General features: G+C 38.1%; 1 protein-coding gene and 1 long non-coding RNA gene across 2 annotated transcripts in view; both read left to right on the forward strand.

The window, feature by feature from the left end:
* Positions 1-5,787, forward strand: part of arhgap25 (Rho GTPase activating protein 25) — a 37,767-nt gene that overhangs the window by 5,278 nt on the left and 26,702 nt on the right. The window lies entirely within an intron of this gene.
* LOC119414113 lies at positions 1,850-3,711 on the forward strand. The gene is made up of 4 exons (XR_005186988.1): positions 1,850-2,077; positions 2,503-2,595; positions 2,963-3,062; positions 3,145-3,711. It is a non-coding gene; the product is annotated as an uncharacterized LOC119414113 (long non-coding RNA).

Below are 5,787 nucleotides of genomic sequence, written 5' to 3' on the forward strand. Positions count from 1 at the left end.
ATACTTTTAGCAGAATGATACTGTTAGCAGCATGGACTTGTTAGCAGTACGATACTGTTAGCAGCATGATACTTTTAGCAGCACGACACTGTTAGCAACATGGTCCCATTAGCAGCATGGTCTTGTTAGCAGCATGGTCTTGTTAGCAGCATGGTCTTGTTAGCTGCATTAGCAGGTCCCGTCAGCAGCTTGATGGTAACAATGACTGCAGCAGCTGCCCTCCCAGACTGTCCTCCAGAATTGGGTCTGGCAGATGGAAAACTTCCAATGTTTCCCCACGGAACTGAACAGGTCCGTAGAGTTCGGTCAGTGCAGGCAGATGGAGGATCATTGAGACAGCCGCCATGACAGTCCTGAGCCCGAGGCTGTAAGGACTGAACCACGACAGCAAAGCTTCGACACAAAAAAACTCCACAAGTGTGTCGCGGTCACACCCGTACTGTGGATGTGCATTGTAAGCGCAAAAAAAAGTTAAAACAGAAACTACAGGAACAAAAAAAAGATTGTGTTCACTGGGAGCCTGTGAAGTTGCGACTCGGCTGAGGACGGCCATCTTGGCAAAAAAAAAAGTGGATCAACCAGCAACCACTAGGAGAAGCTACTATTTATAAGACTGAGTTCATCCCCAGACTGAAGAAGTCTTTTGGGTAAAAGACGAAATGTTTCAACAAAGAAGAATCCATCCAGACTCAACCTGACTCAACTTGTTTGCATGCATCATGACACAAAACAATCATGATCTGCAGAAGCTCGTTAAACACTCATTGATTCAGATCAGGTGTGCTGAGGCATAGAAACATCCCAAACATGCAGGATAGTGGTCCTCGAAGACCAGGATTGTACACCCCTGTACAAGATCATGAGAGAGCCTGATGGGGTGAGATTTGTTTTACAAAATCATAGGCTGTGATTGGTTGTGGAGGGTTTTGGGCGTGCACAAAACTTTTTTTTAACCAAAGTTATGGTGGTTTATCATCATCACGACTAATGGAGTCAGAGCTTAGATGAGTCTGTGTGGCAGCAACATATTCATGATGAGGTATGGCAAGCCCTTTTAACATAAAATAGGATTCACCACGCTTGCATTCCAGATATCTGAAACTGAGTTTTGACTAGACATGTTGGTTATTTAAGATATCTTGAATTGCATTTTGACTATAGTCAAAATACTCATTTAAGATATCTCTAATTACATTCTGACTAGTCATAATGACGTCAGATTTACCATTGAGTTGTATGGAGGCTTCAATTCAAGATATCTTGAACTGAATTTTGACTAGTCAAAAATACAGTTCTAGATATCTCTAAGTTAATTTTGACTAGTCATTATTTGCTTTCAAGATATCTCACTTTTAGTTCTGACTATAGTTACAATTAAAGATATCTTAAATTACGTCATTATTCAAGATATCTTAAATGTATTTGTAGATATCACAAATGAAGTTTTGACTATAGTGCAAATTAAATTGTAGATATCTTGAAAGCAAATAACGACTAGGCAAAACTAACTTAAAGATATCTAGAACTGTACTTATGACTAGTCAAAATTCCTTTTAAGATATCTCAAAATGAATTCAAGATATCTTGAATATTTTATCATGTAGACGGCTTTTCTATTTAAGATATCTTGAATTCACATTTTGACTAGTCAGAATGACATTCAAGATATCTTGAATTGTTATTCTGACTAGTCAAAACGTCACATATTTACGTAGCATTTTGGCGGAAAAATCATAAGGCATTGTAGCCTTTTTATTTTATAATCTGCAAAATCAGGTCAGTCCAACACAACGCTCGTATTTTTAACATGATTTTTAGCGCGGCAGCTCGGATTATTTATTGTATCTGCAACAAGAATACTCTTTTGCGACGTCTTTTTCACGACAACCGGAAACCGACACTTCCTGCTTTGCGAGTTTTTGCACTAAGGAGAAATGTCTCTCTTTTCAACATCTTTGCTTAATTTGCCAATCTTTTCTTTCGCTGCTGAGGAGGAAATCGCAGCGGCGAATTCTCGAACTAATAAACGTGAAAGGATAAAAGTTCTTCCATGAAGAAAATCTCCACAGCTGTCAAGGTAAGAAAAGACGTAGCTTAGCAAGCTAACCGTTAGCTACAACATATGAAGCGCATAAACATCGTAATAAAGAAGTCTAATTTAGTGTGCTACATTATTTGGAGTGTTTGAGACAGACATGATATAAAATCTTTAATTATATTTTTATGAGGTTCCATTAGTGCCAAACATATGTTTATGTGTGTATGTAGCGTGCTGTGTATATGTAAGGTGATGTGTTAAGTGAATCAATCTACAATCTATTACTTGTTTAAAGCTAAATATGTTATAACAAGTATTAATTATATATATGTGTGTGTGTGTGCTAAAAACAGATCTATTTTAGATCTCACTGGGTGTTGAAAAAAGAAATGTTGGCTTATTTCTGTAGAAGTGCAGCTGGTAAAGGTTTTTGTAACCATGTAGTTGCACTTTTTTTTTACCAGACTGCCCACTACTCCCAACTCCAGCTGCCAACTGGTCCTCCTGTACTGGCCCGCACAAGAGATTTACAAAGATGGCACAGACAAAGAACACAGGTAAAAAAATAAAATAAGAGTGGAACACATTCTTTTCTGTTATATTATTTAGTATATGATGGTTATGATTCTCATAACAACAATTGTAATAACTTTCCCACCTGTATATTATTAGTGCCATGTGAAATTTGTCATAGTCTCAATATTGTGTCAAATATATTTTTCTCTCCTAACTTGTTTAGAATTGTTTGTTTTTGTAGGTAATGAATAATGCAGGTTCAACCTCTATGACTTAGTAATATTTGCAAGTTAAGTAAAAATCTTAACTCTCAGATCTGTCTCATTGTGTCCTACCAAATTGCTCATTTGTCTCTTTACATTTATTTATTTTTTATTTTGACGTATTTTTATGTTTATTTCTTGAAAGGGAATCCATCCTGAACCTGCCAGCGAGGTGGTGGTGGTGTGAAAGCCCAAAACTGTGGTGAAAAGATGTTTGCACTCCACGCTTTACAGAGCTTTCACAGGTATAACCTTTGGGTTAATGTTTTTATGTCCATGTTTCCTTTGTCAAAACTTATTGTGATTCTGTCACTCGTGTGTTTGTAGGACCACTTCCAGATCCTGACATCCTGGCATCGGGAGAAAAACAGCACCAGCTGGCGTCTCAACCACTTATCACACTTATCCTAGAGATGGTCTCTCAGCTTTGGAGCTGGTACCATCCAGACTTGGTCCTGTGCCACAGGGCTCACTGAGGTCTCACCAGTGCCCACCTGAGAAGTCCTGCGTAGCATCATTCTGCACCACATGGCTCCAGACCTTCCTGCTCTTCCTTCGATGCTGCATAGTCTTCCCAACATGTGTTTTGTGTCCACACTTGATCAACTTATGCACCTTCAGTCTCTGCAAGTGTCACATGAAGTACAGGCCAGAACCAGGGAGCAGTCCAGATGTCCCGCGTGGGTACAGCTTAAACAACCAAGGCTTACTGCTAGCTGTTTCCACTTTCCGTGTTGCTTACAGAGGAAGTGCGGAAGAGGAGTCTGCTGACAGCACTGACAGCTCAGATGATCAGGGGGTACACTAAACAATAACTGTTGAACGGGGATGGTGTGATGAATGGATTGATGATTGATTGATTGATTGATTGATCAGATGAAGTCTAAACTGGACATGTTTTACTTCAACACCTTCATCCATGTGTTTATATCAATGCAGCAAGAAACATAAAATTTATAAATCACCCTTTTGTTCCTTCATATTTTTAATCAGTCTCAATCTGTGTGAATCACTGTAAATACTATATCCTGATGCTGCTCAATGATCCAGGTAGGAAAATCTAAAAAAGTTAAGTCTGGTCCTCTGGACATTCAAAAAGCAAAACAACAAAACAAACACACACAAAAAGTAGAAACGTTTCGTCTCTCATCCGAGAGACTTCCTCAGTCTGAGGTGCTGTTTTCAGCTCAGTCTCTTAAATAGCACCTTCTCAGAGTGGATCAACCAGTTTGCTGCTGACAACCATGTGTAAATGTGTGAACCATTTATTACTTCATTTTATGCTTATGTTTAATAAATGTTTTAATGTTAAATGGTTATTGTTGCACCGGGGTCTGAGAGAAATGTAATTTCAGTCCTGTGTATGTCCTGTACATGTTGCAGTTTTTGACAATAAAAGTGACTTTGAGCAGCACCTCAGACTGAAGAAGCCTTTCGGATGAAAGACGAAACGTTTCTACCTTCTTCTTTTTTTTTGTTTGTTTTGGTTTTTTGAATGTCCAGAGGACCAGACTTAACTTTTTAGATGTAAATACTGTAAATAGTTATTCATGAAAAATACATAAATGTGCCAATTTATTTAATTTGAAATTACATAATTTGATAAAATATCTATAATCCACTATCAATTTATAGTGTACGGTTATAAAATGTTAACTTAAATAGTTAAATGTTTTTTGTTTTTACTAGATATTGTAAATTGCACTTGTTTTCCTTGTAATCCAACTGAATCAATCCACAAATAAAAAAAACAGTACAGTATGCTGCTCAAGTGTGTTTTAATTGAAGAATGTTTAAAATAATTCAAAACAAACTATCTACCGGTAACTACGTAACACTAGAACAACTTACATACATGTGACAAGCTTGGGTATGGATGTTATTTTTATTTTATAAACTTACTGCAACACCACCTTAGGACTTTCACCCAAGGACATCATTTATACACAGAAAAGACACTTGGGTTTGTTTACCAGTAAACACTGTGGAACAGAACCTACACAAGACTCAACTGTCACCTTCAACCTGGAATATAAATATGAAATTAACAAAAATAAATATGAATAATACTTAAGAATTGCAAAACAAACAAACATGGGCCTCACATTCACATACAAAAATCCAAAAGCCAGTCAGTCTTCTCTCAGGTAAGACACTGACTAATTATGGTGACTCAAGCAGGCTGTGAGAGCGTGGTAGGACAGATACGGTTGTTTTCTTGCCCCACAAGAACAACCAGGAACTGAACAAAAACAACAGCGCAGAGACTGAGCCATTTTCCTCACTGTCTAACACTAGAGCCACAGGAAGTTGTGGCATTTTCTAACAATGTTGTCCAGAACAGCTAGCGCCATTGCAGCCACCCAAAATTCTGCAGGCAGCTGTTTGAACAGCTAAGTAGCAGCCGCGGGTCCTCCGCGTCATTTCTTAATTCAAGATATCTAAAAGTGTCATTCTGACTAGTCATAATTACATTCGAGATATCTTGAATTGTAATTACGGATGTTTGACCCTTCAAATGACAAATAAAGTGACGTCATTCAAGATATCTTGAATTACATTTTGACTAGTCAAAATGTAATTGTGCCTAGTCAAAACTCAATTTAAGATATCTAGAATGTAACTACAGATAGTCAGACTACTCGATTTTATGTTAAAAGGGCTTGCCATAGATAAGGGGTCCACACACACACTGGCATGGCTCAAAAGTCAAGAATCTGAAACAGGACTCACTCTGTGTCCCTGTGACGGACAAGAGACATGTCCAGCGTGTCCCCCGCCTCTCGGCTTATGAGCAGAGGAAGAAGGAACCAGCTCCTCACAATCCTGCACAAAATAGCAGGTAAAGAAAATGAACGGATGGATTATTTAAAACTGTAGTCCAAATATGGTGACAAAGTTGGCAGCAGGCCAAATTACAGCTGCTGCCTTCACACTCACAGGAAGATTGTAGATGTTTGATATATATAT

This window comes from Nematolebias whitei, chromosome 8 (genome assembly GCF_014905685.2).
Source record: "Nematolebias whitei isolate Nwh7 chromosome 8, NemWhi1, whole genome shotgun sequence".
Classification (NCBI taxonomy): domain Eukaryota; kingdom Metazoa; phylum Chordata; class Actinopteri; order Cyprinodontiformes; family Rivulidae; genus Nematolebias; species Nematolebias whitei.